The sequence below is a fragment of the Equus caballus genome, chromosome 18 (genome assembly GCF_041296265.1).
Source record: "Equus caballus isolate H_3958 breed thoroughbred chromosome 18, TB-T2T, whole genome shotgun sequence".
NCBI classification, from domain to species: domain Eukaryota; kingdom Metazoa; phylum Chordata; class Mammalia; order Perissodactyla; family Equidae; genus Equus; species Equus caballus.
The window spans coordinates 81289675-81310789 of NC_091701.1; the positions used below are offsets into that span (position 1 = coordinate 81289675).

The window sequence follows — 21115 nt, forward strand, 5'->3', positions numbered from 1 at the left end:
CCTCTCACATGAGCTCTTAGGACCTGCCTCAGGGGAGGCCAGAGAGCCCTGCCTGCACCTGCCGTTCCTCTGACTCCATCAGCTTAAGACCCACGACATGCAGGATGAGGTGCCACATTTTGGGGTAGCGTGTCCTGAGCCCTGTCACTGGACAATTATTTGCATAAAATATTATTGTATCAGACTGTAACCTAGGGATCAAGAGTCAAATTGTTAGCTATATATAAAAACTGCTGAAGAAATACTTGTTCGTTTTTCCTCCTTTTATACTATAAACACGTATTATTTATTTATTTTTCATTTTGTTTCCTGACATAATTACATAGACAAGTTCGGTAAATGAGAATTCTCACCATCTCGTTTTCTTTTTGTTTCATTTCATGATATTATTTAAAATAATCTGGTCATATTGAGGAAGGGGGGAGGGTGCTAAAAATTGATCTGCTCCAGGTGTCAGTGTACAGGTACACCGTTGCCATGACACACAGGGACTGAAAAGATAATGTAGGAGAGGAAAAACGTTTCCTCTGCCCTCTTATGTCCTGTTGCTAGGGCCTGTGAATTAAACTGACAAAATGACTAACAGGAGAAAAAGTGTATTTCTCATGCACACAGGAACTTCACAGGAAAGAAGGAAAAACGCAAAGAAGCCATTAGGCACCTGAGCTTATTCACCATTTCAACAAGGGGTAATAAATTGTGGAGAAATGGGGTGGTTGTGCTTCTCAGGGTGATATATTGTGGGAGGGTAACTAAGAAACGGATGGTAGACGAGGGTTATTTAGTAAGTGCTATGGTCTGAAAGTCTGTCTGTGTGCCCCTAAATTCATCTGTTAAATCCTAATTCCCAAAGGTGATGGTCTTGGGGGGGCCTTTGGGAGGTGATTAGGTCATGAGGTGGAGCCCTCATGAGTGGGGTTAGTGGTCTGATAAAAGAGGCCCAGAAGGTAGCCCCGTGGCACAGCAGTTAAGTTTGTGTACTCTGCTTTGGCAGCTCAGGGTTTGCTGGTTTGGATCCCAGGTGTGGACCTACGCATCATTTTCAAGCCATGCTGTGGCAGTGTCCCACATATAAAGTAGAGGAGGATTGGCAGCAGATGTTAGCTCAGGGCCAGTCTTCCTCAGCAAAAGAAAAAGAGGCCCAGAGAGCTCCCTTGCCCCTTCCTCCTTGTGAGGACAGAGCGAGAAAGCACTGAATGTGAACCAGGAAGAGTTCCTTCCCCAGAACACGGCCATGCTGGCACCTTGCTCCTGGACTTGCAGCCTCCAGAACTGTGGGACACAAATTTCTGTGGTTTATCAGCCACCCAGTCTTCGGTGTTTTATTCCAGCAGCCTGAAGGGACTGAGACAGCGAGGTTTGTCTTGCAGACTCTGGTCAATGCCATCCCCAGTGACAAGAGTCCTTCTCCTTCTGGCACAGGAGAGGGAAACGCTTACCTTCACGAAGGGAAAGTGGTGTCCTGCTTTCAGGCAGAAAGAAGGGGCACAGAGTGCTCCTCCTGCGTCTGCTGTTTCTCGAGTGCCTTCAACTCAGGATAATCCTTGCACCAAGGGGCGTATTCTGGTGGCATATATTCATCCCTTCAGGCACCACATGAGCTCAGCAAGGTGTGTCTGCGTCCACTGGGTTTATTCTGTCGTGTTGGAGCTCGCTGTATTGAATTTTTTTTAATTTCTTTTTTTTTAAATTGTGGTAGAAAAACGCACAACATAAAATTCATCATCTTAACCATTAGTAAGTATGCAGTTCAGTGGTTCAATATTCATACTGTCGTGAAACAGAACTCCAGAACTTTTCAATCTTCCAGATGTGCAACTCTACACCAATTAGATAAGATCTCCTGTTTTTGTACTGAATTTTTTTTTTAAAGATTTTATTTTTCCATTTTCTCCCCAAAGTCCCCGGGTACATAGTTATGTATGTTTCTAGTTGTGGGTCCTTCTAGTTGTGATATGTGGGATGCTGACTCGGCATGACCTGATGAGCGGCACCATGTCTGCACCCAGGATCCGAGCCGGCGAAACCCTGGGCTGCTGAGGCAGAGCCCGCAAACTTAACCACTCGGCCAGGGGGCCGGCCCCTGTACTGAATTTTTAAAGGGAGTTTCAACAGACAGGTTAGGCCCGGGAAGGGCCCCAGGCTGCCAGCAGCCAGAGGAAGGGCTTGAAAAGGTGAGGGTGCCGGCCCCACTGGGTGGTGTGGGTGGAAGGAGCAGGCAGCAGTCCCCGCAGGGGCACCTGGTCCCCTGGAGTCAGGCCCCGACCTCCACTGGTCGGCGAGGATGCTGGTGTCCTTGTCCCCGAGTGGGACCTGCCTGGGTGAGGCGGCAGTTGCCGGCTCTGATTCATTGCTCTGAGGTCAGCGCCTGCCGTCCACCTCTCACCCACCTGCTCAAAGGAACTTTTAAAATAAGAACTTTTCTCAATAAAAAAGTAGTATGCTTATCACAGAATATTCAGAAAATGCAAAAGAGCATAAAGTGACAACTAAAATCATCCTTAACTCCACTGTTTCGAGAAACCAAACCCTTGACATTTTGGCATATTTCTATATTTTAAAAATATTTATGTGTGATTAGGTTGTACTTGCAATTTTATAACGTGCCCTTATTGCTTCACCATGAGCATTTTCCCGTGACGTTTATACTATTCAAAAACATGCTTTTACTGACTGCCTAAAGCACATTCTACACATGTTCTCTAAGGCGTTTTAGAAAGCGGGGACTTCGAGGCCAGGGGAAGAACCCCCATGGGGTCTGCCGGGGTCAGTGTCAGCACGCCTGGACCAGGTCAGAACAACGGCCCCCACCAACGTCTCAGTCTCTGGAGAGGTCCCTCCTCTCACCAAGATGCCCCCAGAGACCACCAGGCTCATGAGATTCAAGGACATCTGGACAGCATGAATTTCAGCAAGTTACTTTTATCAGTTTATTTCTAAAATAGAAATCACCCTTGGTAGCTTCAGCAGTTAGACACAGAGGTTTAAATCCTAAGTTAGAAACTGGAACACAGACAGCACAGCTCATGTGATACCTACGTGTAAGATTTGAAGCGGTTTGGTTTCCGTGAAGAGAGGCTATCTCAGCTGGGAGCTGGGGACATGCGCACTCTCCGGGCTAGGGTGAGATGAGTGTCATGGAATGTGGAAGACAGTGCCAATGTGCATACCATACACAGAAGTGTATGCGTTTATTCCTGTCAAAATTATCAATATGTTCTTGCCTTTAATTTCATCCTCAATTTCAGCACTCAAGTACTCCTCATGCTGTCATTATGTCGTCATAAATGCCCTGAATAGCAAGTTTAGAGAGATAAAATTCTAACTTCTCTTAAAGAAACAATGTCCAAATATCCTTTCATTTGCGTTGCTTCACATGAAATGACTTCAAGTGTGGAATGTGTACATTATCCCTACATTCACCACTTCCACAATGTGAAGACACAGCAAGTATATGAAGACAGCCGTATATGAACCAGGACGCCAGACACCAAACCCGCAGGTGCCTTGATCTTGCACTTCCCAGCCTGCAGAACTATGAGAAAGAAATGTTTGTTAAGTCAAAAAAAAAAAGAAAGTGGGGACTTCGTTGCCATCCTGGGACACAAAACCTGCGGTGCTGTCAAACCTGACTTCAAAGCAATTCCTGGTCTGTCTTACGCTGGAATAAAGTATGATCAAGCTAGATCCCAAAGATAAGTACAGCCTAAGAAATATTAAAGTGACGATAAAACCCTAGCCAGGCTGCAATTTAGGAAAATAGAAACAGAATCTGGCATTATCTGTCAACAAACAGCTTAGAAAGCTTTTCCATAAAATTAAATAATTATGTGATGTGTTATCCACTACATTTGCAGCGGCATAATTACAATAATGAGACATGTTTAATATAATGAGACTCTATATTTCAAAAAATGTTAAGTCACGCCAAGCATGCTATTTGGTGCTGCCCAGCTATTAAACCATTTAATATTTTCCATTTAAATTTACGAGGTCCAGGAAGCACAGCGAGGAGAACTTTTTGCTGAATTATAAATATATTGAAGTGGAACAACGGACGCTTCTCTTGCATCCCGCGGGGCCAGTTAGCACCTGAGCCGCCAGGCTGCAGCCTCGGCTGGAGGCCGAGAGCCCCCTCCCACGGACACAAATTGATGGCTCTTTGATGCACAAGAAAAAGAGCATACTTAATATTTCTCTTTCTTTCCTGTCATTTCAGCTACCCAAACGTCACAATAAATGTCACACTTGGAAATTCATCTGGAAAGAACCCCAAATGATTACTGCACCAGTGCACATAAGGGTGGTAAATGCACAAAGCAGGACACTTGAGCCCAAACAGAAAATGGAAATGGCGCTGAAGCGACTACTGGGCAGGAGAAAAAAGCAGAGGCAGACTGATCAGAAGAAGGGCCAGTGCAGAGAAGGGCCTGGACACCCCACCCAGGGATGGGTCTTTCCTCTGTGGGGCAGAGGCCTTGGTTTGGGATGAGTCGATGTGTCAGAGGGAGGGCGAAGACCCACGTGCCGACGGCCGGATGGTGGGCTTCGCGAGAGCCTGGGTTCCAGCTCCTCTGCCCCCACAGGCTGGCTGAGCGACCTTGAGAGAGTTTCTGAAATTCTCCAAGCCCTGGCATTCTACCTGGAGAGTGGGGGTGCTGACATTATCGACATACTGTCTGTCGGTGTTGTTGTGAGGGGTCAGTAAGACAGCAGAGAAAGCACTGAAGAGTGAGGTCTCCATAAACGTTATGATTACTATGCCATGACTTGCCCGCGGTGCTTTCCAGGTAGACTATGGATTGGTAAGTGCTATTATTACCTTTTCTCCTTGGGGCAGGGACACAATTGCCTCCTCAAAATTCTTCCTTCTTTCTTAGCATCAGAACCACAGTTTTGTCTAGGACAGCGATGTGTCTGCGTCTCCAGCTTCCACGGATGCGGAGAAGGGTTGCTATGATTTATGTGGAAAACATTGGCTGGCCTTCAAGGAAAGCTGGCTCTGCCTTGGGGGGTGTGCTGTGGAAGGTAGACACGATGGCTGAAGCTTCTGTAGCTCTTTTGGAACCATAAGGGAAGGAGAGAAGTTACAAGAATCTAGAATCCCCGAGATCTCAGCCCGGAAAGTCTCGAGGCTCTCAAGCAATGCCGACCCCCTTCTACCTCCAAACTCACTTTCTTGAGGGACACAGGCCTTTAGGTCCCCATTCCTTTGAGTTTGTTGTTGTTATCTGTTACCAGACCAAATTGTAACTCCCGTATATCACATGATGCAAAATCCCTGAAAAATAACCACGGCTTCATCATTCAAGGTAACATTATGGGAAAGTCTCAGTGTGGGAGGTAAACTGAGCAACTTGTTTTTGAAACAAACGGAAAACTTAACAGACTGAGAACCAACGTCCGGGTGTTGCTGTGAGGATGGAACGAGAAGCAAGTGCACGCGCAGACCTCCTGATATGGTCCCAGGTGGTGAGGACGGTTCATGGCAGCTCACCTTGAGTCCTCTCACCAAGGGAGACAGGCTGGAGAAAACCCGGCCTTGTCCTCAGAGGAGACACCAGGGACAGTCATTTTCATAGCTCACCAGCTGGATTGTTATTATTATTTTCCTGACCCCGTTGAGTGACAAACTCTCTACTCAGGAGGGTTTTGGCCCAGAAGCGGTTGGGAAGGCCGGGCCAGGAGAGTCAATGGGCCTGGGGAGGCTGGACGCACGCAGGAGCAGCTTCTACTAGGAGAGAGGGCTGGACAGCAGCTGGTACCCTCTGATGCCATGTTTCCGGGATGTGAGAGACATCCTAGTTTGTACCCGATCTGAGTTCTGAACCAATTGTGTCCTTGCTCGGTGTCCGGGCAGGAAGTCCCCTCAGACAGGTGTGGCTGCGCCCGGTCCTGCGAGCTCGGCTCAGCGTCTCCTGATTCTCCACCCAGATCTGCTGGTGAAACGACCAGGCTTCACAGTGAGGGACAGGAGTGAATTCAGCGGCTCGGTGTGAAGGTTTTGAGTGGTGGGAACATCTAAAAGGACCTTCACCTCAAACTGAGGGGATCAGTGTGACCACGGGTGACCGAAACTTTCGGACGAATGCCACTGCCAGAAACCCTGAGAGAAGTCAGAGTTTGCGTGCCAAGGAGAACTTTTTTTTTTTTTGAGGAAGATTAACCCTGAGCTAACATCTGCCACCAATTCTCCTCTTTTTGCTGAGGAAGACTGGCCCTAACCTAACATCTGTGCCCATCTTCCTCTAGTTTATATGTGGGACGCCTACCACAGCGTGGCTTGCCAAGCGATGTCATGTCTGCACCTGGGATCCAAATCAGTGAACCCTGGGCCACTGAAGCGAAATGTGCGAACTTAACCACTTCACCACTGGGCGGCCCCAAGGAGAAATTTTTTATCGCTTCAGTCTGTTGTAGCATCACACTCTTTTAAGTTAAGCCATAAAGGAGCAATAAAATGTCAGAGACCATTCCCAGGCAACACACACTTATCTCATCTTAAGTTTATTCTCACTGGTCTTAGGAGACAAGCTTCTCTGACAATTGTTGGCAGTGTCCTGAGCATCTTATTGTGCAGCCACAGTGTCCAAGATGATGCCTCCCAGCCTTCTGTCCTGCTGATCCACACTGTGACCTAGTTTAAGTGGGAGAGACATTTGCAGGCAGCCATTCAAGACACGTCATACATATAGAACTGGCAACCGCATTACAAAATTATAAATCATTTTATGACATTAAAAACAAGCTAACTTGGGGCCAGCCCCTTGCTGTAGCGGTTAAGGTCCTGTGTGCTCTGCTTCAGCAGCCTGGGGTTTGCGGGTTCTCATCCTGGGTGCGGACCTACACCACTCATCAGCCATGCTGTGGTGGCGACCCACATACAAAATAGAGGAGGATTGGCAATGGATGTTAGCTCAAGGCTAATCTCCCTTAGCAAAAAAGAAAAAAAGCTAAGTGAATTCTATGCTATATATAAGAGACACACCTAAATCAAAGAGATATGGTACCTCTGTACAGTGGAGTCTTCTGCAGATGAAAAGGAAGAAAGAATATCTCTATATACTGATGTGGAGTGTTCAGCAAGATATATTTTAGTTGAGAAAGATGGGTCCAGAACTGTGTTATGATATGCTGCCTTTTCAGTAAGTCAGGGTGTGTGTGTACGTGTGTATATGTGTGTATGTATGTGTGTGTATTATATATACATATATGTGTGTATGTATGAATGTGTGTGTGTGTATATACGTATATGTGTGTGTTGACAAAGAGTCTGCTTGACCAGACTTGACTCTGGCTCCTCTGAACCCACTCTCCAACAAGGATTCTTCCTTGTAGAATCCAGTTTTAGCAAGAATCCTGTTAAATCAGTTTAGGAGAATTCCCCTAAATAGCTGATAAATATGCTAAACTAGCAGTCTCTTCCTCAACCATCTGAGAAATCCAAGCAGTCTCCAAGCCTTGGGGCTATGCCCCTAGATCCCATTGCACAGCCCTAGATACTTGATGGGATTATTCACCCCCTCCTTGAGGGAGAGAACTTCTTTAGGGTCATTTCTAAGGAAATCTTAAAGAGATCTGTAGGGCCCAAATGACAGCTTTGGATTCAGAAAGAAGTGGATGGGGAAGCTGGATGTTTAATCCACTTTCACGGACTTTGGAAACACCAAGATGGCGGCCTGGTAGCTCCTATCTCTCTCTCTGTCTCTCTCTCTCTCGTCGTTGCATATGGTTTACACAGCACGATTCACCACAGATGTTCAAGTTGTGGGATATGTTAGACCAGCAGTGGTTTGGACCCTTCGCATGGAGAGGGGACTCTTCTAGACTGGTTAGCAGGGTCCTTGCTATACCAGGCTTTATAACGAAGTGCACAGATGAGCCTGGAAGAAGGGTCAGGAGCCCAACTAAAGTGGTCAAAGAATGTTTGTCAGTAACCATACTTGCTTTAAATAATTAAAAGAACAAATTGAATCAAATGAAGAGAATATAGGGAGAAAAAGTCTCTTCTGTTCTCTTTGGGTCTCTGGCTGGGCCTGGGAGTTAAACTGACATAACCTTGACATTTTAACAGGAGAAAAGCATAAAATTTTATTAATTTTTTCCATGTACGTAGGAGCCTTCAGAAGAGAATGAAAACTGACAAATAAAAATGGCAAGCAATAGGATATATTGGAGAATATGAGGAAGCCATTTGGTGTAAACCTAATTCGGCCTGACCTTGTCTTTCCAAAAGGGCCTGACCGTGGCCGTTGAGCATTCATTGTATATCTGCTTCAGATATTCCCTATGGCAAGAACAAAGGCCCTTGAGATAAAGGTGCAACTTCCCTCCCACTCCCAACATTGGCATCTCTTTAAGGATTAAGCATCTTTCCTTAGGCTAGGAACTGATTGCTGCCCTCACCTGTGACCGCCCAGCTCGAGACAATAGACTTGCCTCCTGCTACGCCCTCTGAGAGAGCAGACCCACTACGTGCTGTGTCCATCAAGCGCTGTGCCTACAGGGCAATCTTGTGACTATTGTGGGAGGGACATTTCAATCATATGTGAAACATCCTGTTTGGGGGTATATAACCACTCTGTATATCTCACTTCTTTGGTACCCTTTCTTCCTTCGGGAAGAAAGGCCCTGGGCCATGGTCCTCAGATTTCAGCTTGGAATAAACTCACCCAAATTTTCATTTATAGATTATTTTCGTCGACAAAACTCAACCAGAGCAGGAAGCTTTTATATCTTTTAGACAAAGAAACAAGAAATTTGTGAAAAATTGGCAAGACAAAGGGGTTTGGGTTGGGGCAGTAAATCATGAGGATGGAACTGGGCAGCTAAGGGTGAGTTTCGCAAGGTTCGTTTGCACAGATTCCTCGGCCCCAGTCCCTGTGTCTGGCGGTGAGGATGCCTCCCTTGTCCCGGCACTGGGAGGGGACATGCCGCAGGGAAGTCGCAGGAGGACAAAGGGGCGTCAGAGTGGCCTTCTTGCACCAACTGTTTCTCAAGTGCCTTTAATGCAAATTAACCACTGTGTCAAGGTGGCATATTTTGGGGTCACGTATTCTGGTTTCCTTCAGGAACAATCCCTAAAAATGGAAAACAAACAGAAACTAATGAACCTCTGTATCGAGCTGGTAGCATATCCACACAGAGAAAAAATTACTTCAATATCCTGCCTGCACATCCTTGTGGGATATAATTTAAGGACGAAAGAATCGCATTTTACATTTCGGTTGACAGTTACCGTTGGGAGAGAACTGGCACTGCGTCACTGATGGCATATTCTTGCCTAAACTAAATTGAACAGAATCTAGTCAAGCTGCTAGCTCTCACTGCCGTTTTACAGGAAATTTGGGGGATGGAGGAAAAGTTAAATGACATCACGACAAAGCTGTCAGCCTCGTCCCAAATGTGAAGCATTCTAAAGGATCAATGATCCTCCAACAAATGTATGGTGTGAGGAAGAAAGGGGTAAGGAGGTCTTATGAGAAAGAGATCTAAGGGACCTCGTAAGCTAATAAAGGGTCTGGACCTTATTGAATCCTGCCTGCCTTTGTGACCTTGCATGAGCGCTGGGTGTTAGATGTGACAAACAGAGGAATCCTTATCAGTTCTATCAGGTGTGATAACGGAAAGGTGATTATGTTAGAAAACATCCTCATTAGCAGCGAATACCGAAGTGTTTATGGGTTCAATGGTATGATATCTAGGAGTGGACTTGGAGCAGAGCGTCCAGCCAGGGTGTGATGGCTGTGAAGTCACAGCGAGAAACAAGCCTTTGCTGTTTAAGCCACTGACATTTCAGGGTTGTTTGTTATTGTAGCATAACTTTGCCCATCTGACTTGGGGATATTTTTTAATACAATAAAATATAAAAGATGTTTAATGGATTCTGAGGGTAGCTGTCACTCAGTGGGTCATTGGTGACAAGGCTTCCCTACGTGGCGGAGGGAGAAGTTCGCACCATCTTTTGCTGTCCTCCGTCCCCGCGCCCCGCACTTCTGACAGTCGCAGGCAACTGCTGACTTCCGTTTGCTGACTCCAGGAATGGCTGTATTTGTTCCCTGAGCACCTGCACATTGTTCTTCTCTGTTTTCAGAGAAGGTTTTTACATATCTGTTCACAGGAATGGAAGCAATCTCAGGAGGAGACACTCCAAACTTTGGGCAGTCTGTAAGTAAGCGTTCAAGAACATGAGTAAAGAAAACAAAATGTTTGGAAACTTTGACCTAGTCGGCGCCTGCAAACTCTGAAGACCAAGCATGACGGAGTGCGAGGACTTCCTGCCCCAGCTCCAGCAGGATCTGGAATTTGTCACCTGCCTTAACGGTGGCGCCATCATTCAGGCACTGCCCTGGTCACTTAGCAGCCCCCAGCCCCACCATTTCCCTCTGTGGAGCCCCACTGTGCAGGATGGTGGTTAATTTGCCCGTGGCATAAAACTCTGGCTAAGGCTTCGGAGGACCAGGCTTTGTCTTAGATCTTTTCCAGCGGTTAGGAAACCAGCTCTTTCTGGCTCCCTGCAGCGCCTGCTCCAAGAGTGCGGATGCAGCTGCTGATGCAGGGCGGCTCGGGAGGCTTCGTGAGCCAGGGCCTGGCGGCTGGGCCCAGTGCCCTCCCGGCGGGCGTGCAGGCATATCAGGGACGCCTCCTCGACAGCCTGAGCCAGGCTCGCCCAGGATTCAGACTTGCAGTGGCATGATCTGGATGGCTGATGCAGGCCGGGGTTGGCCGTTTGGATTAGGAGCCTCATGGAGAAGAAATTATTTTTTAAGGGAGGAAAGAGTTGAAATTCACATCTTTGGTTCAAAGTCAGTGAGAGGCAAGTGCTGGGGGCAGGGCATTCTGAGGACAGCACAGTGGGCGTCTGTCACCCTGATGACCCCTGGGCCGGCTCCCTGGGCTGCACTCCTGAGTCCAGCGGGAAGGAGACACGGCTGCAACGAGCATCCAGTGAAGACAGAAGGAGCTGTCCCGCCTGGACCTCTGAAGGTGCAGAAAGGACAGGAGACCCCCCTTTGCAGCCTCAGCGAGAGCACCCTGCTCCGTGGATGTCCAGCGGGCTGTGCCCGGGTCACCTCTGGTGTCCACTCCACGGGACTTTCTGTGCCCCTGCCCCCTTGGTGCTTCTCTTCCCCATTGACCTGGATTTGGAATCCAGGCACTTTCCTGTGATTTTTACTCCTGACTTTTTTCAAAGATGCCCTCACCTAAGGCGTTCATCTGAGGCAGCTCTGACCTGATGTTTAGAGTCCAGACGTTGTACCCTGTCAACACACGTGCTCCGCCTCCCTGGAAGGGTCTTCCTATCTCGCTGCAGAGCAGTCTGCCCCCTACGAGGCCACCTCCACTTTGGCGCCGGTTATGGAGCGCTGACACCCCTCACCTCAAGGCCCCAGATGTTTCTCTGCCTCAGGGCTTCCACAGGCCCAGGACGGGGCTCAACGTACCAGCACTGACCCTCCACTGAGGGACACAGACAGCCAGACAAACACCCTGCAGGGGGTCATTTCTTGGCATGATCCACACAGCCCCCAGGGGTCCCTGCAGGACGGAGATGAGCTCGCCCACATAGGCCCCTCGCTGGTGTGCCTCTCCCGGGCTTCTCTCCCTTCCCTGTCTCTCAGCCCCTCACCTCTGCTTCCTGGCAACACCTCCCAAGCAAACCGCCTGCTCCTGGGCCCTCCTCAGGGGCTGCTTTTGGGGAAAACCTGACACCAAGACACCTAGTTTCTGCATCTCCCGCCTTGCCGCCAGTTGAGACTCTCCACCCTCCCTTGTTCTCCAGGCCTTTCTTCCTAGAGCTGACGTCTCGCAGCATCTCTGCTGAGACAGGGGGCCGTCTACTCGGTGGCCCACAGCCCAGCAGCTCTGAGGAGACTCCAGGCCCTTCTCCTCTCCCCTCTCCAGCGTCTGGGTAGAAAGAGGTGGTGAAGACACTGCTTTGTCTCCTGATGTGAATGGCGGATGTACTGCGGCAACTTGGAAGGTGAAGTGGCTGCTCTGAGCTTGCTTTAATCACTTTTACTTCCATCCAAAGGGACATTTTCCTCCTTCGGTGCTGCTGGAGCGGGTGGTGGACACAGGGGCTCATGGGGAAGGCAGGAAGGACGTGGCCTTGGTGACATTGCGGTGGCTGCAGAGGCCCTGGCGCCTGCTCAGGCTGCTGAGCGAGGCAGATGGCGGGTTGCGTCAAGGACACCTTGAAGGTGCTCGACAGCGACGAGCAGCACATTTGGGAGGCGTGTGAGGGTGGGCGGGCGTTCCCGCAGCATGCATGAGATGGAAGCGAGGCCACCTTTCTAGATGATCTCTCTTGACTGGCGTGGCTGGAGGATGTGTGTTGCACTAAGACAGCCTGGAGTATTTCCCACATTCCCTGAGTTGCTTAATTTAACTGAGCTGATGCACACTTACATGTTCTTTCACGGACGAGCCAGGCACGAAGGGCTATTTTCCCATAAAACAAAGCATGATGGCAGACAGGCTGTGAGACCAGAGATGCCATCATATTTGAACGTCAGAAGAACCTTATAAGTGAGAAAGGCACAGAGGCAAGGGCTTCCTGACACCTTGAGGAAAGCCTGCAATGGGGAATGATTCGAAGAGATGAATCAGCTAAGAAAAATCCAGTAGGGAGGTCGTGTGGCTTAATTCTTTGGAATAACACAATTCATAAAAGGCTGTTTTAAGACACACAAACTCTTAGAACCTCAGGACTCAGGGGAGCACAAAGGAATGACATTTACTGAATGTGTTCTTAACTTGGGTACATAAACTCCCTCACTCTGAATGCAAACTGCTTCCTTTGCAGGATTTGTAGTTTCATCAGATTATCAATGGGGTTTGTGACCCCCAAAGATGAAAACCTATGGGTGCACTTTGAGAAATACTCTGAGTCACATAGAGCCACCTACATGTGACCTCTGCCCAGTTACTATTTGTGTTGTGGATTTGTGCTTATAACAATGACGACGACAAGCACCACCTCATCCAGGGTGAGCCTGAGGATCTGAGGCCACGTGGACGTGCACGCTCTCGTGTGTATGGAAAGCTCAGATTTTGTGCTCAGACAGGTTTGGGTTTGTTGGGGAGGAAGACATTTCGTCTACCCACTCAGGGTCCTTCTGGCCGGACTATGAATTAAATTCACATGAGACAGAACGACAGGAGAAAATTAAACAAAGCTTTATAACATGTGTACATGGGAGAGACTCAGGAAAACTGAGCAACTTGCCAAAATGGCAGAAGCTCTCATTTTAAATACCACCCTCAAATAAAGACAAAGGAGGATGTTGGGCGTGGGGGGAGTCAGTTACGGGAGATTACCAGAAAAGCACAGTAAACAAGAGTCAGATTATCATGCAGATTTAAGTCCTAGCCTTCCTTATTGATAAGAGTTTCTAGAGATAAGGCCATCCCCCTTTCTTCCTGGTACAGAGAGGGAGACACCTTTACAGATGGAGATTTCCTTTACAAATGTAAATGCCTCTTAACAAAGGGTAACTTCTACTTTTCAGAGTTTCTCTCATGCCTGAAGTTTTTAAAAGTAAGCAGCCCAAAATAATCCTCATGCCAAAGAGACATATCTTGGGGTGGCCAATTCCAGTCCCCCATAGGTTCAAAGTCCAGTTCTGCTGTTTAATCATTATATGACCTTGACCTGGTAATTTCATTCCTTTTAGCCTATTTTCTCTTCTCTGAAACGGGAATTCTACCTCATGTGTCACTCTGAGGATGGGAAAGAGTGTCTGTGACCTCCTTTGAATTCCTTCTTTGGTCCCATAGCCTTTCTTATAGGACGGAGTGAAGTGGCTGTATTGATCAGGTTCATTAATTGAGAACAGAATCCACTCAAGCTGGTTTAAGTGGAAAAGTAGTCACAATTTGGAGGCTGAAGAAACAGATCCTAGGCCGAGTGTTTAGAAATGACTCTCAAAGTCACACTGCAGAACCAGGATGCCCAGGAAGCTGCTGCATATTCTATCAGGAAACCATCTGCTAAAGGGGGAAGCCGCCACCATGGCAGTTGGCCATGAAGGCATGGCACCTGCTGACTCAGTCGGGAAGGCTTCCTGAAGAGGAGGCTGCCCCATGGAGGCCAGCTTGGGGACCACGCACCCTGAGGCCACGGCCGCCCCTCCACAGCAGAGCTGGTGCCTGGTGCGCGGCCTCTGCTCAGGGGCCTCCAGAACCACGCACCTCTGACAACACTCAAAGCACAGACACAGGGACAGCAAGAGTGGGCTACACCTCCTTGTTTGAGTAGAGGAACGTGAATCACATTGGGAGCCCCAGCTGTGAGGGAGTCTGGAACATGTGGGCGTGCTCATCTCTAATCTTGCACCCTCTCACACAGGAGGGCACACTGGAAAGAGAGTAGGATGGATATTGGGCACTAATCTGCCACATGCACCCTAGTACCTTTTGTCAAGATGTTACCTGAGTTAGCATCTGCAGCCAATCTTCTTTATTTTTTCTTCTTCTTCCCAAAGCCCCCCCAGTACATAGTTGTATATTCTAGTTGTAGGTCCTTCTGGTTGTGGCATGTGGGATGCTGCCTCAGCGTGGCTTGATGAGTGGGGCCGTGGGGCCATGTTGGCTCCCAGGATCCGAACCGGCAAAACCCTGTGCCTCTGAAGCAGAGCACACAACCTAACCTCTCCGCCATGGGGCCCGCCCCAAGGCATTATGTTTTATCTTTTTTAATTTTTCAAATATAAAAGTAATACATGAATATATTCTCTTTGTAGAAGACAAGAACAGAACAGAAATTTGTAAGCAGTGAAAGCCCACCTCAGCTCCCACATTACTCCTCAGGGGAAATTACAGGCACCCATTTGCTCACTGTCTGTCTGATATTTGTCTGGATGTGTTTGCACGTATAGGTATGCACACACATCTAAGAATTATTAATATGGTAATATCAGTCCTTGACTTTGCTTGGAAACCTTTCCATCTCAGACATCAAGATCTAACCCAAGGGTTAGCAAACTTTCTGTAAAGGGCCAGATAGGGAAAACGTTAGGTTCTGTGGGCCACATATAGTCTCTGCACATATTCTCCTTTGTGTGTGCATCTAGTTACTCCTTTTTACAACCATTTAAAACCATACTTGGCTTGCAGGCTGCACAAACAGGCGGTAGCCCTGATCTGGCCTGCGGCTGGCCGCAGTCTGCTGACCCCTGGGCTGACCTCACTATTTTTAACCCCTGGATGGGATCCCATTGTACGGATGTAGCACCATTTGGGGGGGTGAGTTTTCTCACTGTAATCATTTACATACTTTACAGTTTTTTTCTTTAAGTTGCAATGTTTTAGAAAAAAACGCTATCACATATTTCTCAGTGCATGTGTGTGAAAATTTTTGTACATAGGTCTCAGAGGTGGAATTTCCTGAACAAAGGTATATTCAGCCTAAAGTTTGATATACACAGTCACTTTCCCCTTCAGGAAAGCTTTTTACTAATATTATATGAGAATATGTGTGTTCTATCACCCTTCCCAGCCCTTAATATTATAACTGTTAAATTTTTGTTAATTTGATGAAAAATAAATAACATTAAAGTAGAATATTCTTTTTTTTAGTAGTGTATTTTATTTTTTTTAAACAGCTCTGTTGAGGTGTGATTGATATACACAACCTGCACATCTATAACCTACATGAGTTGATGAGTTTGGACACATGCACATCTGTGCGTCACAATCAAGGTAGTAGATGATGAGGATTTTTAGGCTGCTTAATTTTAAAATGGTTTATGATGAGGATTTTTAGGCTGCTTAATTTTAAAATGGCTTATGATGAGGATTTTTAAGCTGGTTAGTTTTAAAACTACAGATGAGATTCAGGCTCCAAGGAGTGGAATTTGTTTGCCCCTTTGTTGGAAAACATTTACATTTCTAAGGGAAACCTCTATCTGTGAAGATGCCTCCCTCTCTGTGCCAGGAAGAAGGGGGAATGGTCTTATCTCTAGAAGCTCTTAATGGGGAAGGCAAGAACTTAAGTTGGTTGCTGTCTGGCAATCTCATGTACCTGGTTTAGGGTGGTGGCGTCTAACCTTTCTAACCTTTACTTAATCCGATTTGATTCTTGTCTAAAAGTCATGGGATCACCCAATGACCAGACCCCACCTGCACTGATACCATTTTAACTTTTTTTCATGTTCTTTCCTTTGTCTTGTAAAGAGATGAATCATAAACCTATGCCTTATAAAATTAGCCCTAACCCTCAACTCGGGGCAGCAGCAGGAGCTCTGACAGCCCGTGGGTCCTGTCCCCACGCACCAGCTCTGCCTGCCCATGGGTCCTGTCCCCATGCCAGCGGGGGCAGCAGCAGCGGCTCTGCCTGCCCATGGGCTCTGTCCCCATGCCAGCGGGGGCAGCAGAAGCGGCGGCAGCAGAAACTCTGACTGCCCATGGGTCCTGTCCCCATGCTATTCTACTCTCTAAATAAAAGAGCACTACTGCCAGATCTTGAGAGTCCAAGAAATCTTTCTTTCGACTCCTCGGCTCACCGACCCCGCATCAGTAGATACACCCAACACCTCCGACAGTTTCCTTGTGCGCCCCCTCTCTTCGTCGTGAGGACATTTAATGTGAGATCCACCCACCTTTTAAGTGCACGATACAGTCTTGCTAATTCAGGCGCTGTGCTGTGCAGCAGAGAGCCAGAACTTACTCACCTTGTACAACTGAAACTTCGTGCCTATTCAACCACAACTCCCATGTCCCCCAGCCCCAGCCCCTGGCAGCTACCATCCTACTTTCTGCCTCCATGAGTTTGATTTTACTTACATCATACACGTGGAATCACGCAGCCTTTGTGCTTCTGTGACTGGATTATTTCACTGAGCATCATGTCCCCCTTCATCAACGTTGTCGCATATTGCAGGATGTCTTCCTTTTTTTAATGCTGAAAAGCATTTCATTGTATGTGTATACGACATTTTGAATATATTCGGGCACATAGTGAAAGAGGGGGTGGAACGGCTAGTTCCCAAATCGGGAACCATCATGTTCAGGTGGGACAATCACCAGTGCTCAGCCGCCCTCCGCACCCTCTCCACGTCTTCATCGTCAGGAGCACTGCTCTTGGCGTGGAAGAGTCCTTCAACCTCTTGGTGAAAACTGCAGACTCAATTTGCTTTGCTTTAGCTGGAAAAGAGTAGTGAACAGACTATAGTGTAAATGGAGACCCAGGATCCCGAGATGAGCTTTAAAAACTTGGGACTACACACAGTGCATGTACAAGAGGTTGGGGGAATAATACTTGATGCAGGCTCGGCGAGCTGAGGAGTTGAAAGAAAGATTTCTTGGACTCTCAAGGTCTGGCAGTAGTGCTCCTTTATTCAGAGAATAGCATGGTGTAGCACGGGGACAGGACCCATGGGCAGTGAAGAGCTGCAATGTGTTGAGGGTTAGAGCTAAATTTATAAGGCATAGGTATGTGAGTTATTTCTTTACAAGACGATGGAAACATTTTTAAAAAATCGTTAAAATGGTATCAGTGCAGGTGGGATCTGGTTATTGGGTGGTCCCATAACTTTAGATAAGAATTAGATCGGATCAGGTCAGGATGTCCACGCTTCCCTGAGGATGATATAGATGGGTATGTAGGGCGGGACACCTTGGGCTTCTCTCCCTGGGGCAGGGTCAGCCTTGATCCTCAATACTTACCAGGTTTCTCTCTGGGTTTTGTAAATGGAGAGTACAGTTCTTGGTCCAATAAAAATATGCAGATTGTATGTAACAAGTTTTTGTAAGCAAAGGTAATTTCCGTCACATGTATTATTTCCTTTTTTAATATGTTGGAATTTGATGTTGTATCTGATGACTCTGAGGCTGTGCTATCCGTTTGTTAAGTAAGCGATCTCCAGCAGACCTGTTTCAAACACAAATACAAACTGAGTATTAAAAGTTTGCTTAAGACTGAGTCTGGGGTTTTTCATTTTCTCTTTGGCTGCCTATTCCATGGGACAAACCGGCAGGAGATATGAAAGAACACTTCAGTTGTGTCATCTATTATAGAAGGACACAAAGATTTTCTCCAAGTATTCTGTTATCTAGCTGCAAATACAGTAAATGTTTATTTTTAATAATAAAAGATTGCTTAAAGTGACACAATATGATCACAAAAAACTGCAGACACTGACACGCTGCCCAAGGGGCCTACTTGCAGATGAAGTGAGCACTGGCAGAACTTGCCCTTCTCACCCCTACTGCCAGCACCGGGGTTGAATTAGCTCCAAGGTTTTCTTCTAATTGCACAAAAATTTAAGGTCAGTTAAAATTTGTTGTGCAAATAATTCTGCATACATATAGTCTGTGGATTTAAATGGTTCAAGCATAATAAATATTTATTTTTTAAACAGTTCCATGCATCACATACCACTTATAAAATCTTACCAACTGGGGCTGGCCCCGTGGCTGAGTGCTTAAGTTCCTGCACTCCGCTTTGGTGGCCCAGGGTTTCGCTGGTTTGGGTCCTGGGTGAGCACATGGCACCGCTCGTCAGGCCATGCTGAGGTGGCGTCCTATATAGCACAACCAGAAGGACCTATGACTAGAATACACAACTATGTACTGGGGAGCTTTGGGGAGAAGAAAAAAACGTCTTACCAACTACTAAAATAAAGAGAACCACTTGGATGAATCGATTTTTTTTAATTTAGCTCTGGAACCTGGGCCTCAGTACTGTCTAACGAGCTGTACCCTACCTGGGAGGTGATCCTCATGTGCTATGTTGAGGAGTCAACGTGAAGCGAAGTGGTCCTAGACAGTTGTTGGAAAGTGAGGTGAAAGGTTTCTACTTGATGATGTCTTCCAGAAGTTCTAACAAATACGGAAATCTGCCAGAGTTCACATGACACCCATGGAGGTGCCTGAAGGGATAGTTATGGCAAAGTCATACGCCAAAAAACAGCCCGGAGAAATGACAGTTTTATAGGTGATGTTAATATGAGAACAAAGAGTAGTTTCTTTTCTTTTCTTTTCTAAAATCTAAACAAGTTAATTCTATTTGTATCTTTAACAGCAAGCAAAATGAAGCAATACTGAGCTCAAACTGCTGGCTCTAGAGGTTAATCCTTGTAGAAACAGACGAGAGAGAGGAATTTCTGTTCTGAACATCCTAGAAGATTGTTTTCAGAGCCACAGTGTAACTATTTATGCTGGTTATTCATTCTCGTTGTGGGAATTATGTCCGAGACACCTCTAAACAAACAAGAAGTGATTTAAAAGGCCACTTTAGTTAAAAGATTATCAGAGTACATTACTACAGCGACAAATATTGAAACCTGTGAATAAGACCCATCAAGCGACCTTCCTCGAGGGTCTCCTTCCCAGCGGGAGAGGATGGACCTTGCAGACAGAGGGACCTAACTGTTTAACAGGCAAAATAAGGCTCTCCTGAGTACGGGGTAGCTCGCAGGAGCAAATGGTGCATCTGAAAAAAAAAAAAAATGCAGCAAGAATATTAAAGGGCGGGCAATAATTCTTACTTCATATTTGATCAAATCATTTCTTCATTTGCCATGGTGTTTTATAATAGACTTGGTGAAGGACTTTAAGAATCAAATTATTACTGACACTCTTCTAAAGCAAAGCCTGATAAAACATAATGTCAATATACGGTAAATTCAAATGAATCAATATTTACAACTAGCTGATGGATGGTACGTATCTGACAGAATATTTACATACAGAATGCCTGATGTATTCTTACAGGAGTCAGAGATAGGGGTTGTTTTTACACACCATGCACAGAATACGCATTTTGCAGGGGGCTGGCCTGGTGGTGCAGCGGTTAAGTGAGCACGTTCCACTTTGGCGGCCCAGGGTTCGCGGGTTCGGATCCCGGTTGCAGACATGGCACCGCTTGGCACACTATGCTGTGGTAGGCGTCCCACATATAAAGTAGAGGAAGATGGGCTTGGATGTTAGCTCAGGGCCAGTCTTCCTCAGCAAAAATGAGAAGGATTGGCAGCAGTTAGTTCAGGGCTAATCTTCCTCAAAAAAAAAAAAAAAAAAAGAATATCCATTTTGCATTATAAACCTATTTTAGAAAAACAGGTTCTCAATGCTCATGCACTTACATATTACATAATTATTACTTTATAGAAAGCAGAACGGCATTCCTCATGAAGGTACTTATTTTCAGCTGTAGTACAGAGTGAGCTGCTTCTTGGGTGGGACAGGAACCACATAGTCTTAAATCACCAAAGATACTACATGTTTGTATAATGTCAACTGAACTATGAAGAAAAAAACACTGTCATAATTAAAAATTTCATTAAAGCAAACATTTTGCAACCCAAATGAGGGTACTGTGGACCCTACATCAAACCTTTAAATATATTGTCCACAGCCTGTATACACGCTATCTATAATGGTATACACCACGTGTGATTCCATTTCTCCCCTTTCTTGGCACATCAGCTGTACTTCTTTTCCTATTTTATTATTTTTTGAATTTTTAATTAATTAACTTTTTTAACTCTTTCTGATGAAAAGTTTACTGATTGTATTTGTCCCTTCATAGAACCAAGTTTGGGTTCTGGGATGCAATCTGTACTTACAATTGTACAGATATAAGCAAGAAAACCCACCAGCTACTGAATTCACACTAGAAGCTGGTTGTCCGAGGCAGGGAGAATTAAAATTACCAAACGTTTTAGAAAAAGAGTGTCAAAAAATCACATGAATTTTGCATTCATGCAGGTGATTATTTAAATACCTCAGACTGGGTTTTTATTTCTTTATTCAATAAGTATTTAGGATCTATTACGCACAGGCTCACATTTCTATTCTCATAGAGACCTCCAAAGACAGAGGGTCTATAGCTTTCCTTGCAAACTAAAGTCAATTTCAATATCTAATTTGATATCTTAAAAAATTTTTTTAATAGTTGCCCTAGAGTGTGCAATATGAATGTACAACTAAGCCAAGTTGACTTTCCACTAACTATACAATTTCATGGGTAGTGTGAGCACCTTATAATCGCAAAATAATCCTCATTCCTCCCTCTGTGCCTTGTGTCACTGCTGTCACTCGTTTCGCTTAGACATACACATAACGAGCATATGTGTACACACATAAGATACACACTGAATACACCGTTGAT

General features: G+C 46.1%; 1 long non-coding RNA gene across 1 annotated transcript; it reads right to left on the reverse strand.

The window, feature by feature from the left end:
• Positions 1-8724: 8724 nt before the first annotated feature.
• Positions 8725-19297, reverse strand: LOC138918819 (uncharacterized). The gene is made up of 4 exons (XR_011428618.1): positions 18400-19297; positions 17671-17875; positions 16789-17148; positions 8725-9080 (listed from the first exon to the last, which is right to left on the reverse strand). It is a non-coding gene; the product is annotated as an uncharacterized lncRNA (long non-coding RNA).
• Between the last annotated feature and the right edge of the window lie 1818 nt (positions 19298-21115).